Here is a 16,757-nt window from a genome sequence, read left to right on the forward strand (position 1 = left end):
TAGCAAACCATTATGTGCCTCTGAGTTGCTTTCAGGTAACTGCTGTCCAAGGACTTCTAAACTCTTTTCTAATAAACAACCAGACTGGAGTTTATATTCCTGCCCACTCCCATCACAGGATGCATTTTGTGTGGCAGAGTTTTGCCAGCTGCCCCTAGAAAAGCAAATTATTTGCTTTGGTTACCAGAATGTAGCACACCTGGGTCAGCAACCCCCCTCAATATTAGAAGAGATTTTTTTTTTCTTTAAGAAATGCTGATTTCAAAAAGAAATCTCTTGGAAAAAAATAAATCAAGGGGAAAGAATTTGTGTGTTTTGTTATAAAGATGTTCCTGAATGTTTAATGAATGTTCAGTGAAGTTACTGCCACACTCTGGTTCTCTTGTCCTTCTCATTTATTCAGCCTTAGAGAAGGGGAGAGGAGGATCCAGGAGCTCATTTCCAGGTGGGAATGGTCACTGCAGGATTTCCACATCCCTCCTGTCTTCACTTCTGTTCTTCTCTCTGGAATCTTAATGCTATATGTAGCATTACTCCTCTCTTGCTGCTTAATGCTGTATGGAACTCTGGAATTTAATTATTGCAAGCTAGGATTTAGTTTCTCCTTCTCTCAAGATTTCATGAAATCCCTGAGATTTTTGGGTGAAGCTGATAGTGTTGATTTTTGAGGAAGGCAGCCACGTGCTGACTGCCTGTTCAAAAACTGCTGTATCATTATGAAATATTGACTTTTCAGTGTGGTTTTTAATGGGTTTGGGTCTGTTCCCTGTGTGTCCATATGCTCCAAAAATTGTTGGAGCTTCTGGACTTGCCTGGCCACACCTACATGAGTAAATGTTGTTGTACACTCATTTATAGATGAGCTACACAATGGCTCAGCTCCTCTGCTGCAGCTTTGCTCCAGGCAAGTGTCCTCTGAGGTTATGTTTAAATAATGCCATCTAAGATAATCATTTAATGTATATAACTAATTTAATGTGAAGGGCAAGGAGTGAAGGTTCCAAGACCTGCTCTTTCAGCTCCCATTAAAGTGCCAGAGTGGTCACTGGGGCTGTGACACTGACTCTGGATGGATAAAAAAAAACCACTTGGAAAGGCTTCCTGCTCAGTTCCTAAAGCTTTTCTGACAGTCCCAGTGGCACCAATCAAAGCCACTTAAACCCAAAGGACACTTGAGAAGTGGAGGGAAATCCTGAGTGCACTCAAGGGACACGGGAACCTGTGATTCTAATGTGGGTAAATGTTCTTAAAATTCCCCTTCCAGCTCTGCTGTTGTTTCAGGAGGTGACTGGATGAAATTCTAGCCTGGTTCCTGTTGGAATATTCTGTATAGACTGGTGTGTTGGACTCTCTCCATCATGTTTTGAAGGGGTTTTATTCCATTTTCCTTGTTAATGTGAGTCTGATAAAACCTCTCCCTCAAGAGTTACTGTTCTGTTCTTCTGCTTCCTTCCACCCCCTGTGACCATTCCTGGGAGATGGGTTTAAGGATTTGGAAAAGCCTGCCCACCATGCTGTGAATCAATCATGTTATTAAATGAATAATCTTTCTCCAAGGTATTCCTGGCTATTTGAAACTGGATTTCTGTTCGTTACAAGTTTTAGTTTCAGGAGAGCACCCAGACAAGATGAGTTTGCTCCTGTTTCTTGATAGCCAAGTTAGAGCAGCCCAGCATGTCTAAGGAAAACCAATTTTCCTGGTCCCAGCAGTAAGGAAAGAAAAGCAGAAGGATCTCCTTCCCCTGTGCATAGAAATATTCATGAAGATGTTGAGATTGCTAGACTGGAGTGAGAGCACTCCATCAATAAATAAAGAGCATCAGTATCTCATGACATTAGTGAGGGGAAAATGACATCCCTTTTGCTTTTATTTCCTTCTATTTTGGAACATTCAAGTTATAATATTCAGCTCAAAATGGCACTTGAAGCAAATTTCTGAGGACTTGATTAAAAAAGAAACAAAAAAAAAGGTACTTTGTGTCGAGCTAAAGGAATCCATTAAGCTGGGAGGGGGATGAGCAGCTGTGGAAACCTTCCCTAAACCCTGTCCATGGGCCTGAATGCCCTGACCCCGGGCTGGAGAGCTCCTGGAGGGATGTGAGGGATGCAGGTTCCCCAAAAATTGTATGTAGGGAAGGAAGCAGAGCCAGCTGGTGGATTTTCCATGCACTGTCAGGGGTGGTCACCATGGCAGAACTTAAATCCTGTTTTTCCAGAAGGTTAAAGATTATTTTGGTTTTTGAAGTAATTAGTGTGGTACTAATTAAGATATGAACTCTATCTAGTGAAATCTTGCTCTCATCACGTCACAACTTTTCCTCATAGAGGGAAACCATTTTTCAGCTCTTCTGTTACTGAGTTTCCTTCAGGAATTCCTTGCCCCTTCCAGATTTCCCTGTTCAGGTGATCTGCTTATTGTATATCAGGATTTAGGCAGCCTACAGGCTGAGTCCTGGTCAGAAATGCATCACCTCTGAGGCAGCTTTATTTTAATTTGGAACTGTCTGCTTTTCTTGTAAGAACTGCAGGTTGGTGGTCCCACCTTGTTGATTCTGAGGTCCCCTTCTGGAGTGGAATTCTGGTCTGGAAGGTTTTCCAGGCAGTGCCTCCTCTGCTGGGTTAGAGATCTTAATCTCGGGGAGGGAATCCAAGTGTTTCAATGGGATTCACTTTTAATCCAAATGTATTTAAACCTAAAGCCTCCATACAAATGTGGAACATACCAAACAATTTTCTGGCCCAAGAAAACTCTCTTAACTGTTTCATATGATTGTTTCTTTCCTGTTTGCAGCACAGAAGTGCTGATTTATGGCAGAGGAGGAGGCTGTTCCCTTGGTATATGTGCAGGATACTGCATATATACACCCAGCCATCCTAGGCTGGGAGGAGCTAAAATGTATAATCCTATAGGGTTTGGAACAAAACTGGCTTTTCTCAGCTGAGATTCCCCCCTTGATGACTAATGAGGGCATTTGGGGGGCTGTTAAATACCTGTGGAGCTGGAGGTGCCCACGTTGCTGAAATGAGCTCTGAAAGGAGCTGGTTATTCTTGTGAGGGAATTGCAGAGGGGAATCCCATCAGGATATCTTTGGGCTCCCAAACACACTGTGAGAGGGTTATCACTGCAGAAGTGATGCTCAGCACCCAGGGCTGTGGTGGCATGAGGAACAAGGAGGGGCCTGGCACTCAGCTCCTGTTCTGAATGACTTTACCTGGAGGTAATCTCTTCCGCCAGGCTGAGCCTGACATTAAAAATGGAAGAGGCCAGGGACATTTTCCACCCAGAGCTCAATGGAAAGTGGCAGGTGTCAGATTTTTGCAGATTTCTTTCTTTTAACTCAGAGGCTTCTGCTGACAGGGACTTGAAGGCTCCAACCTGGAAAAGCTCCAAACGGCGAATTTATTTTTTTTTTTTTGCTGTGGACTTAAAATACAAAATATTTTTAAAAGGTGGAGGGGGGGGAAAGGACAGGGAGGTCAAATGTAGAAATGGAAATGGTTCAGCACGGGGGAGAAATCTCATTTATACACTGCCAGGCAGCTGCAGAGGTTCTCTGGCTGGTGCAGTCCCTCTGAATGCTGTGCCTTTGCCAGAAACACGGGACTGGGAGCAGGATTTTCCTTCTCTTGTCATTTAAAGTGCACGTGGAGAGAACTGCTCAGCAGTCAGGTCCTTTGGCTAACCCCTCCTGGGTTACCAGCTGTGTCTGTTGGGTTCCAAGGTGTGTATCCTGGGTGTAAGCTGATGCTCAGTATCATGCTCCTCAGCCCTCTGCCATCAGACGAGGAACAGATGCTGCAGGAAAGCAGATCCCGAATTTAGGTGACTCATTTCCTGCTCCTCACAGATACATGACAGAGCTGTCTTGGGCAACACTTGTGTCTTTTGTCATGGCAATAAATTTGGTGGAATTAATCAGCCCTGCAAAGTATGACTTGGATGAGATGAAGCCTTTTAGGACTTGAGACATGTGAGGAGGATGACACGTTTTAACCAGTTACTGGGGGGGATTCATCCTCCCAGGCTGCTGTGATTTGAAGGGTTTGAAGCTTGGTTTGGACTGTGAATGGGAGACACCCAGTGCTGGGGGAACCTCTGTATGAACTAGTGCTCAGAGCAGGTCAGGCTCAAGGGCAGCTTTCACACAGCCACTGTGGAGGAGGGTGGGAATTCCCACTGGGAGGGACAGCTCTTCCCTCTGCCACTCCCACCAGTGCTTTCCTAGAGGAACAGAGTAAATCCAAACACTAAACCTTTGGCTTAAGAGATAATTTAGATACAGCTTAGGTATATAAGCCTGAGACATCCAATCTAGAGTCTGTCTGGCTCCAGAAGTAGGAGAGCTCCTGTGTATTGATTACTTGGAGGAAACTGCTTAATAATCAGCTTTATTTAGGGGATTAATCAATAGAATACAATACAAATACAAAAATCAATACAAATACAATACCTTAGGAACTATATGTTTGACTGCAAAAAATAAACTATTTTTACTCAATCAAGGGAAATGAGGAGAAGATAAACCCAAACTAGTCTATTCCTGACTTGGTGCTGTTTCACACAAGTAGATGGCTCAATGTTTTATCTGGAACCCCATGCCAGGGCTCTTGTGGAACTTCAGAAAGAATAAACAGTTCTGGGCTCTGAAATGAGTCACTGTGTGCTTAGTTATGGTTCTATATATCTATATATAGATCAGATGGGTTATCAACCTCTGCTTGTGTTCCAGGATTAAGTATTCTCTGCATTACTGAACTCCTTGAAGCACCTTGTATGGTTTTGTGCTTGGTGCTGCATCACTGCTGTGCTTAAATAGATTTACATGGTGGATGTAACAGCCCACAGGTTGCCACATCTGTGCTTCTCTATTGATGGAAATTGGTCCTTTAACTCCAGTGTATGTAAAAAGTTGAGCTTTGCATGTTCCTTCAGTGGCTCTGAATAATTTATGACTGACCTTCAAAAAGCAAGGGGGGAAAAAAAAGTAAAGCCAGTTAATGGAAACACTTTCAAAATGTAAATATCTTTCCTAAGTACACTGTGTGTCTGTTTGGAGCTGAAGACAAAATAACATGTCTGGGAGACGGGGGAAAAAAAAAAAGCCCTTGGGAAGATAAATTGTAGGAACTTGTGCCCTGCTGTCTCTGCCAGGGGATGCTGGGTGGTCTGTCACCCAGGGGAAGCAAGTTCTGGCATTGGACAGTGTGCAGATGTAGCTTTTCTCTGCTGTATCCCTTCTTCCTAGTGAGAAGAAAAACAGGGAGATAATTCACTAAAAAGTTCATTTTCTGGGGAAAGGGGGACACCTGGTCACTAATATTACTATATCATTAATGTTACTGCAGATTTCTGGTTTTGCTGACAGATGGACCAGGCTGTGTTCTGGCCTTTGCCTGACACGAGCATGGGGTTTAAATGGAAGTGAACCTGGCCTTTCAGAAAATAAAGGATATTTCCATGTGGTTTTGGCACCACTTTTACTATTCCATGTAGTTAGTTGGCAGTTCTGACTTTGGGTGTGGAAGCAGTGACTGGACATGGCACTCAGTGCTCTGCTTGACTTGGCAAGGTGGTGTTTGGCCAAAGGTTGGACTTGATGATCCCAGAGGTCTTTTCCAACCTCAGTATTTCTGTGATTAACTTTTCCTGTGCCACCACCTCCTCTTTAGCAGGTGGATTTTGATCACTTGCCTGAGTAACTGGAGTTATTAATCCTCTGAGGTTCAGAAGGGAGGGAGAACTGGAGCAGGAGTGTTACTCTGGGTTCCACCCACAGCTCCTCTGCTGGGCTGGGTGGGCAGAGAAAAGTGGCAGAAAAGCTGCTGTGCTTGTTAACATCTGCTGGGAAATGTGGTCCTGTGGGAAAAGACAACTTTTCCCTGTGCAAACAACAGTGAATGTCATGGTATCCCCTCTGCTTGTGCAGGTCTTTCCCCTGTTGTGTATTTTACTGAGTTACTTTTAAGTGAAGGCTTTGCTGAGATGGAGGATGGAGGGCTGGAGCAGCAAATATTCCTCATCTTGGAGGATCAGAGGCTAAAAAATAGTCCTCTCTCTCTCTCTCAAGGTCAAGTGAGTTGTTTCTTGTCCTGTTGGCTGATGCTCTGTCTTGAAGGTGGATGTTCATTTAAAGCTCCAGACTGACAGCTCTGCAGCCCTCAGTTGATCAGAATAATTTGGCAGCAGATCTGCCCTGACCCCACTCCAGTGGGATGACTGGATGTCTGAAGGGCTGAAGCAGTTGTGTAATACTGGGAAAAGGCAGGGGATTAACTCAAATTCCTCATCTGCTGCTCAAGAGTGTGATGTCAGAGTTGCCACAAGAACTTAAAGGCTGTGTGTTCACCTCAGGAATTGGGTTCCACGGTGCTCCCTGAGCCTTGTGGCTGCGTGGACTTGTTGGGAAGTGTCCCTTGGTGTCTGAATAAAGAAGTTCCACACTCCACCGAGCATAACTAAAAGCCTGTTAAAAGGAAAAAAATGTTTCAGCCACATATGCAGATTGTTACAGATCATCTGAGAAGAGACTGGGGGTTTTTCAGTGTCTAACTGCAAAAAGGAAAGAAAAATGCTGCTCAATGAATAATTCACAGGTTGTGCTCTGTCAGGATTAGTGCCTCTAACTGGGCAAATGCCCGTCAACATTTGCTGTTTGCTGCAGCTCAGGGCTGGAATCTTGGTTAGTGGATGTAAATTTTTATAAGTTGGAGGGTCAGAGGGGAGGAACACTGCAAGAAAAATCAGGATGTGTTGCTGGAACCACACACCTCTGCCTTCCTTTTTAAAGGAGCTGGGTTGTTCTAGTGAAAGGTAAAAGTGGTGGAATGGCTTTATCTTCCAGAATTTTTGCACAATAAACAGAGCATGAATTTGAACATTGCAGTGAAAACCCCCCATTAATGTGGCAAAGATTTCACACTGCCCAGAATATTGTTTGGATAAATCAGAATTCCCAGTTTTTTACTAGTTAATCCTCTTAGTCCAGAGGGGAAGGTCTTTTCCCACTTTGTGTTACTGCCCTCAGTTTGGCAGGAGAGCAGAATTCCAGTGCATGTGTCCTGGCATTAACTCACTTTTGCTCTGAGTGTACATCCAGGTGCTGGATAAGAAAGGACAGGGAATTCCTGGGGGAAGGGATAAACCCACATTTGGAACAGGGGACTCCTTTCTGCTCCCAAACTGGAAAATGATGGGGATGAGAAATGGGAATGGGGGTGTTCCCAGCCTGCCTTGCTTTTCAGGGCATGAGATGAGGGAAGCCTTTGTGGCTTTAGTGTTTGAAGAATAGAAACTTGATGTATCTGGGGGAAAATGACTCAATTTTGGGCCTGTTTTGGTAACTTCTCTGGCAGGAAGGCACATCTACCCCCTTCCAGAGATTCCAGAGGGCTCCTGCCATCCGTGCATGTGCTCACACCCCATGGACAGTGTGTGGGATTTCTCTGTCCATTTTTCCCTTCACTTGTTAAGGTGCTTGTGATTGCTGGTAGTTGGGGAATGCAACCTACTCCCACTTTTGTGTTTTGCACAGTGAAGTAGAAAATGTCACCTTGTTTCAGATTCTCCTCTGTCACATTGATTACAGTGGGCTCAGAGAAGGGCAGAATGATCTTTAGCAGCAGAAACTCGTGATTGTTGAGTGGGAAAACACTGGGAATTGTTCAGCCTGGCTCTGAACGTCCACTGGAGCTGAAATAAAACAAGGCAATTTATTATTTCCACTTATCCTTGTTAATTAGGGTTACACTCTGAGTATGTGTAGTATTGATGAAGGAGTCACCTAAATAGGTGTCACTTGTTCTTTGTGCTCAAAGGTGAAGAGAAGAACTGATTTTAACCAAATTTGATCTCAGCTTTGTAGCACCTGGGGGTTTTGAAGATGTGGTTGATCCAAAGGTGGTTGGACTGTTCAGGAAGTGAATGGGAGTGAATTTTCCACCATAATTAGATGTGCTCCTTTATTCTATATCCTCCATGGAGAATTCAGGCTTCTAACTTTGCTCCTTTTTCAGTGGTTTGTACTGGGTACAATTCTATTTACATCAGACACCTGCAGTGTTATGGGTTGTGGGTACTGACATTGTTAAACTGCTGCTCTGAGAGAGGGGGAAGAAAAAAATGCTCTTATTTATTTTGCTAAGGAGAAAGATGTGTCTCCCTGAGCTAAATGGAAATGCAACATTTCTCAGCAATTGCTGGCCAGGGCATTTTAACAGAAAATCAGAGCATATTTATCATTTGGAGGTGAAACAGGGGGGAAAAAAAAAAATCTCAGACTTCTAACAAGGGCCATGAAGATGGAAGGCAGTGGTCTCTTGAAGTCATTAAATATTGAGGCATATGTCAAACCCAATGGAAGTGATGGTGCTTCTGTTTGATGTCATTGTTAAGAAAATGAGGGCTGGGGAGGAGATGCACAACAGGATGAGAGCTCTGGGGCATAGAGACACAGGTTTATTAAAACTACAGTCCAGCCAGTAGCTGTTGTTAAAAAAAAATATATAAATATATATATATCTCCAGAAGTAAGGCTCTGTGTCTCATCCTGTCCCTCAGAGGAGGTGGATGGATGTTATTTGATTTACAGAAGCACTGAAGAGCCTCTCTGAGCTCTGTGTTGGCAGCAGGTGCTCTGCAAAGGCAGAAAAGATGATCCGAATTTTTATTTCTCTCTGTTGGTTTAAGGGGGGAAAAAAGGGCATTTAAAAGCCAGGAAAATGCCCTTTCCAACTTCAGCAGAAGCTCGGGGGTTGTATTTGACTGTTGGTTAATGGGTTATGAAATAATTAATTCCTAAACTCATTCTTTTAGTAACGGTGCCACCTCGTGGGCTCGGAGGGGAGGAAGGACAGTGGGGCCGGATGAGGCTGAAATCAAGGAGCAGAACACGTTTAATTACCATTATACAGCCTTACCTTGCAACGATGTTCTTGTTAACAATCACTTTTTACTCCTAATTGCTCTCTGATTATTAGATCAGTTCCAGGTCCTTGCTGCTGTACCAAGAGAAGGTCTGTTTGGCAGAGTTTAAATTGCAGTTTAAAAAGCAGTTTCTGGACAGCCCTGTCAAATACACGTGAAAGAAATACAGTGACAACAGCAGCTTGTTAGTTGGAAATGTTAATAACATGTACTTCCTGAACCCTGGGTCTTGACTGAAGATTTCAAAGGGCTTTTTAACTCCAGGAATCAGTGTAGTTAAATCCCACATCCACCTGAGACAGAGAAGCAGCTTGTTGGTATTTCTAATATCTGGGTCTGTCTTGTAACCCTTCCACTTACCAGGAGTGAGGGGATGCCTTTGAAAAAAGAGATAATTTGACTTTTTTTTTTTCTGTGCTGTCCTCCAGTCCTAAAAGAACAAAAATGATAAAATATCAATTTGTGAGAAGGCTTAATGTATCTTTCTTCATCATAGTGAAAATACCTGGCACATTTTCAGTCACTGAGTAACTCACCATCTACCCAAAGCCCCTCAGCACTGATAGACCTCAATGCAGTGGTGGTAATATGGGCAATACTTCATCTTTCCACCTCTATTCCTTATCTTTGGTTTGTTGGGAATCCACCAGTGCTTCACCAGGGATGAGCCTCTTGTGTGCTGGGTGTGGGGATATATTTACACTTTTTCTTTTCGCAAGCTGGGTCTATGTGGTTCTCCTGCAAAATGTCAGTATTAACAGGAAGTGTCTTTGTGCCACTGATGTTCTCATTGCAAAAGATAAGCAAAAGATTTTGTGGCCTGAAAAATTCTGTGCACATCCCAATTATTGATATTTTCTTTAGGATTCTGTGTTGGTTGGGTTTTTTTTCATTTCACTGCAGCACAACCTGGTTCTGCAAAGAAAAATGGATGCTTAAACACTGTGGTTTTAACTATATGCTTGTAGAATCTCACAGAGAATCCCCTTAAATATAGAGAGGTGGGAGGAAAAAAAAATAGAAAAGCCTGCTTATTAGTTCCTGCTGCCATTGAAATCCCAGCTTTGCCTGTCAGGAGGAACAAGTGCATGTGAAGGGAGCTCGTGGGATGCCTGCAGAGAACAGACATCCTTCTGCTTCCCTTTCACAACCAGCATTCCCCAGGGAAGCTGCCAGCAGCTTTTTCCATGTTAGCTGTGATCATCCTGATACACAGGACAAGCTCAGCCTGGCAAGGAGCTTGGGTTCGTTGGAAAATTCATTTAGCACTGAAATTACAAGTGCTAAAGGGGTGTGAAGGCTCCAAGTCACAAATCAGAGGAACTCGATGCCTGGGGGGGGGGTTTGCTCCGGTTTGGAGCAGGGGATTGTTCTCAGCTCTCATGGATGCTCTGGGAAGCACCAATCACTCCAATCCAACAGGGAAAAAAGATGAAAAATGAGTTTCAGCAGAGCCTGGACAAGCACAGGCCACCTAGTTGTTGCCTTATCCAGGTGTCTGCCTCCTGGATTTGCAGCTCTATGGGCACAATGCACGTCTTGCATCGATGCCGTGACTGCCAGAGGCTCCCAAGCTGCCTCCTGAGCTCTCCATCCCCGTTTCGGGATGAAGTGCCAGCAGATCCCGAGGCTCGTTCCGTGTCCCAGCAGATGGAGCCCGTGCTGAGCCTTTCCATTCCCAGCAGCTGCTGCATCTGCTGAACAGGCACAAAAAGCCCAGGAAGAGATGCCAGGCAGGGGTTAGGGGGGCAAGGAGGAAAGAGCAAGAGTTGAAACTTATTTCTTTGCATGAGCTGATCCAGAAGGTAAAGAAATTGCTACACCAGGGCAGGCAGAGATAAAAGGAATTGCCCTGGTTAAACCCACTGCACTTTAAAACCTTGAGAAAACCGAAGCTGTTTTGACCAGAGCCTGGTGCTTCATCCCTGCTCTAGGAATTTAGGGAAGAGGATACAGGAAGAAGCTGGATCATGATCTAACAACGGTTTATTAAGTCTGCTCATGTCATACCACATTAAAGCTTAAATATGTTTCTCCCCAGGCCTCCACAGAAACTTAAAGCCTTTCCCCAGTGCTTTTATCTCTCCTCTCCTTGCACTTCAATTACCAACACTGCTGCTTTCCACAGCAAAAATTATTTTCTAGGTCACGATTTTTATCTGGCAAAGGAAGTTGAGCAAGACTAGCCTGGGTTAACCATTGAATAAAGAGTTTGAAATGAACCCTGTAAAGTCTGAGCAGGGTTTATTTATGCTGGATTTCTTCTACTTTGCTTTGGTGGACAGTGAGAAGCATTTGTGGTGTGAAAGAGTTGAGGTCCTGATGCTTCTTGGTGCTTCTGAATGAAGTTCTTTTTGGCTTTGTTTCAAAGGTATTTAACTTGTCAGCTTGGCTGTTTCATTAAAAGGAAATATTGCCTGGTTGCTCTTAGTTCTGCAGTGTTTGTGGCTGCTTTCCACAGCTGCTCAGGAGAGATGTATATTTAAAAAGTGCCCTTCATTGAATGATAAATGCTCCAGGGAACAAGTGTTATTTTGGTGCCAAATGTCAGGGTTTGCTCTCTGAAGCAAATTACTGGGGCGTGTGCCCTGCAAACCCGACGGGGTGTGTGCCCCTGGAATGGGAATTTCCTCCATGTGCACCTTTGGGAGGGGGGGAAAAACAGGAATATGGGGAAACAGATGGTATAGAAAACAGATGGCTCCTTCAGCTGCTCCCAGATGTCACAGCAATGTCCCAGCAATGCTCTGCAAATACCTGCAAATGTGCTTTGATCTGTTCCTGGATGCCAACAAAACCCCCTGAAGGCAAAATGAGGAGCCAGGACTCGGGCATTTAACGAGATTTCATGCAGCCCTTTTGTTTTTGGGGTAAGACTGGCTGGGAAGGCTGCTCTTTGGCATTAGAGGAAGGCAAATTTGAGCTGGAAGGTGCTTATCAGGCACTGGTGATGAAGGGCTGGTTGGGATGTGTGTGTTGCTGGTGGGGAAAGGACATTTTTCAGTGGAAAGGCACTTTGTGCCAGCAAATGAAGGCAAACACGTCCTGGGAGTTGCTGAACATGAGAAGGATTCAAGTTTGTGCTCCAGGCTACATAATAAGGTGTAAGAGGGTGTCTGAGGACTGTGGGTTCTCCCATGTGACAAACACAGTGGAGAACCTGGAGCAGGGATGTGTAAAAGGAGGGATGTGGTGGAGAGTGCCCTGGTGGTGCAGGGTGTTGAGGGAAGACTGGGATATGCTGTTAAAGAAACATTGGGAGGGGTTTTCTAAAAAACACTGAGTAAATCTACTTTCCTCACCGTCCCAAGTGTCAGAATGTCAGGTTCTGACACTGGGAGTCAGCAAAAGGCTTTGTACCACTAAAAAAACCCAACACAGACCTGTTTGAAGGGCACCAGAACCACAATTTACCACTTGACCTCAAGAAAGGCCTTGGAAAATGGTGTCTGGTTGACACTTGCCACTCAGAAGACCTTGGAACACCCGATTTCCAACTCTCCTGAAGTTCAGTATTAATCCCCCAGCCCAGAGATAGTTCAACAGTAAGGTACATTAATCTGTTCCTGTTATTTAGCATTTAAGAGCCTCAAGCATGGACAAGGAGTCTGTTTTGCCAGGTACTGTATTAAACACTGAGCAAAATATAGTTGCTGCCCTATCGGAGTCTTTGCTGCGTGCAAATTAAATCAATTACAGAAAGCTTAAAAATAACTGCAGCACTGCTGGCATGCTGCACAGAGGGTAGGCCCTGCCACATCCTGCTCACTGGAGTTTTGTGGTTGACATCTGAGCAGCTTCTCCAGGCTGAAAGAGCAGAGAGCTCAGCAAAAAAAAAATGCTGGAGTTCCTCTTTTTGAGGGCAGCGCTTTCTGTCCAAAAAGGGAAAGTTTTTCTGCTCCTTTAAAAGGGAGTAAAATTATGCTTCCCATTTTTGGTTTGCTTTTGATTTTTCCCTAAGGACCTGTGGGAAGGGTGGTCAGCCTGCTTTAAAAACCTCAGGGTGCTGGAATACCCCTTAGTGATGAGGATGTGCTTGTGGTGGTGCTGGTCTCTTCTCCTGTAGGGATGAACTGTGGCACAAAAAGATGTGGAGCTTTGTTAAATAAAGCCCAAACCTGTGAAGGGTGAGGCTGGGAGAGCAGTCTGGGGGGGGATGGAGGGGGCAGTTTTGGGTGGAAGAGTTATTAGAGGAAGAGTTATTAGAGAGTGTCCAAAGGAGGGACATGAAGATGGTGAAGGGTCTGGAGGGGCCACAAGAGGAGACTGAGGGGAGGCTCCTTGGGGTCTGCAGCTTGTCATGAGGGGCAGCTCCAACCCACTGTGAGCAGGGACAGCACCCAGGGAACAGCTGGAGCTGTGTCAGGGCAGGCTCAGGTTGGATCTCAGGCAAAGGTTCTTCCCCCAGAGGCTGGTTGGCACTGCCCAGGCTCCCCAGGGTTTGGTCACATCCCCAAGGCTGCCAGAGCTCCAGGAGGGTTTGGACAACGCTCTGAGGGACAGGGTGGGATTGTTGGGGTGTGTGTGCAGGACCAGGAGCTGGAATCAGTGATCCTTGTGGGTCCCTCCTGACTCAGCATGTTCTGTGATCTTTAGGAAGGTGCTTTAGGTAGTGTGAGTGAAGAAGTGAAGCAGATTTTCCCTGGAGCGATGTGTGTGTGCCTGCAGGATGGGGTGAGCTTGTATTTACAGCTTTGTGCCCTTGAGTTAAGTGCTCTGCTACCTCTGTTCTTTATTACTGCCTTTGCTGCCTTCTACCTTCTGGTGTTCAGGCCTGAAATGTGACTTCCCAGTTGTCAGCAGTGTCCTGCTGGCATCCCTAGAGAGCAGATGATTTACAGGAATCAGTGCTCTCAGTAGCACTCAGTCTGCCTTTCAAGTGGTGAGCAATTCAAGCTGCACTTGGAACATGTTGATTGAACGTGGAAGACCTTGGATGTTCTTGATGGAAATGAGGAAGTCAAAGGCTTGCTCTGAAATTCAGTGTTTTGTTAGGTTAGCGTGGAAAAAACACACAAGGACATGTGAGGAACCATTCCTTAGGCTGGGAAACCAGAGGCTTGAGCTCAGCTGAGAGGAATTGGGGCACCCCTCTGACGTGGGGTGAGGTTTGAGCAAAGACAGAACCACAGCCAGATGGTCTGAAAACACAGGAGGGATTTGCAGGTGATGATAAACTCGGATTTGTACCGACCTTGTCACCCAAATTCAACCCCAACATACTTTGTGGAAACGTCTTTTGAAGTTTAATCACAGTGGCAGCTTCTGGATGCAGGGTGATGTGACACCTGGCAGTTCAGGGCGGGAATTCCATGTCTTCCCCTGGGAAATAACACAAAATACGTCCTGGGTGGCAAGTCTGTGTCCTGGGGGGGGATCTCTGGCTCAGGAACAGGTTTAATGTTAACATCTTGATATGCAAAGGTCAGCTCTTCCCTCCAACATCCTTTTCTAGGCAAAGCCTCTCTTGCCTCCCAGTTTTGTGGCTCGTGCCTTTTCCAGTCAGCACAAACAAACCTGGATCAGGCAGGGATTTACTCAAGGGGGCTGAAGCCTGTGAGAGAAAATTGTCAAGGTAATGCAGGTTCTCACTCCACAGATGTGACAGGAGCTCTTTTCCCCCCACTCACACTGGGGAAATGCATCTGCCTTATCCCATCTTATATAAACTGGGAAACTCAGCCCCTGGCAAAGCACTGGATGTGCTTGTGTAATAAAGCCCAGCAGGGAGAGGCTGCAGCAGGAACATGAGCCTGGTTAATACCAGCAAAAAGAACTCATCTTTCTATATTGGATGCAAGCCCTGTAGCTATGAAAAAAAAAAAAAAAAACAAAAACAAACAACCACAAAAAAACCCGGTTTGACATGAATTCTTCATGTGATGGTCCATAATCTGCTGCAGTGCTGGAAATAATTCTGATTGTCCCAGTCTGGCAGACCTGCTGCTGCCACAACCTTCAGCAGTCCCAGCCAGGGATGTGCTGCTGGCCTGGCCTGCCACAAGTTGGGACCCCCCCCCCCAGGCTCCCAATCTCCTCCTGGGTTTCCTTCTACATTTTGGCTGAACACAACTGCTTTTTGATTCTAGGAGACACGTTTTTGTGCTTATTGCTATCCAAGAAGCTCTTGTCAGCCAAGAAGCTGTTCTGCATCTCACAAAGTACAAACCCTGAGGGAAGGATGGGCTAAGAAGTAAATCACAGCAAGAAATCTTTACTCTCTATCTTTATTATATTATATTTATCATTTACTTATTATAATAGTTATTATTTACTTTCTATCTCTATCTTTATTATAATAGTTATTATTTACTTTCTATCTCTATCTTTATTATAATAGTTATTATTTACTTTCTATCTTTATTATAATACTGTATTTATTATTTACTCTATTATAATACTGTATTTATTATTTACTCTATTATAATACTGTATTTATTATTTACTCTATTTTAATACTTTATTATTTACTCTATTTTAATACTTTATTATTTACTCTATTATAATCCTTTATTATTTACTCTCTCTATTATAATACTTTATTATTTACTCTCTCTATTATAATACTTTATTATTTACTCTCTCTATTATAATACTTTATTATTTACTCTCTCTATTATAATACTTTATTATTTATTCTCTCTATTATAATACTTTATTATTTACTCTCTCTATTATAATACTTTATTATTTACTCTCTCTATTATAATACTTTATTATTTACTCTCTCTATTATAATACTTTATTATTTACTCTCTCTATTATAATACTTTATTATTTACTCTCTCTATTATAATACTTTATTATTTATTCTCTCTATTATAATACTTTATTATTTATTCTCTCTATTATAATACTTTATTATTTACTCTCTCTTTATTATAATACTTTATTATTTACTCTCTCTATCTTTACTCTTTATCTCCATTATAATCTTACATCTATTATTTGCTCTCTATCTTTACTCTGTCTTTACTCCTTATCTCTACAGTCAGCCCAAACTTGTGTCCTTTGGAGCATTTCACCTCAGAAAATGGCCTTGGTAAAAGATCACTGTGACCCAAATAAATGCAAGTAACCTTAGTGGAGCCTAAAACCACAATAGAAATGGGGGGTAAATAAAAAGTTAGCATTGCCTCCGTGGTTTTTGGGGGGTTTATTTTTGAGGAGTATTGTATTGGCAAATGCCACCACATCTTTTGTTCCCTTCCCCTTGGCTGTTGCTGATAGATCCTCACAGAATGATTGCCATGAATATTTTACTTTGCTGTTCAACAGACTAAAACATGTTACCCCAGGAAGCTGTGGAATATTAATACTTTATGTGTGGTGAACAATGAATAAATAATCTCAGCCTCGGATCGGAGGTGCTCAGATAATCTGGATCTAGATAATGAAATAAAGGATTCACATGTAACTGTCTGAAAATTCAAATCCTGGAGCAACTGGAGGGAAGTGTCTGCCAGACTTCCCCAGCTTTTGTGTTCAGACAGGCAAGAGGTTTCCCTCTCTCAATTCCTGCATGTAAGGACTTGTATTGTGGATTAGTAGACTCCTCAAATGTCACATCAGCTTTTCTCTGACTGGTACTGAAATAATCTAATCTTTCCCCCTGGAAGAAGCAAATTTGCTGTTCCACTGCACTGTTTGTGCCTGGTATATTGTGGTAAGAAATGGACCTTTTTTGGCTTCCCAGAACTAAGGCTGGTGTGCCTCCAACTCTTTTTTTTTTTTTTTCAACTAAGAAATTGAAAAGTCTAAGAATAGTGATTTTTTTTTTATTTTATTTTATTTTATTTTTTTTAACTCATTTGACAACAGGTCTAAAATTTT

The 16,757-nt window shown here is 43.5% G+C and overlaps 1 long non-coding RNA gene across 1 annotated transcript; it reads left to right on the top strand.

The window, feature by feature from the left end:
* Positions 1 to 11,204: 11,204 nt before the first annotated feature.
* On the top strand, positions 11,205 to 16,010 carry LOC116797684. Its single transcript, XR_004360705.1, has 3 exons — positions 11,205 to 11,295; positions 15,014 to 15,117; positions 15,916 to 16,010. It is a non-coding gene; the product is annotated as an uncharacterized LOC116797684 (long non-coding RNA).
* Positions 16,011 to 16,757: the final 747 nt, after the last annotated feature.

This window comes from Chiroxiphia lanceolata, chromosome 23, assembly GCF_009829145.1.
Source record: "Chiroxiphia lanceolata isolate bChiLan1 chromosome 23, bChiLan1.pri, whole genome shotgun sequence".
Lineage (NCBI taxonomy): Eukaryota > Metazoa > Chordata > Aves > Passeriformes > Pipridae > Chiroxiphia > Chiroxiphia lanceolata.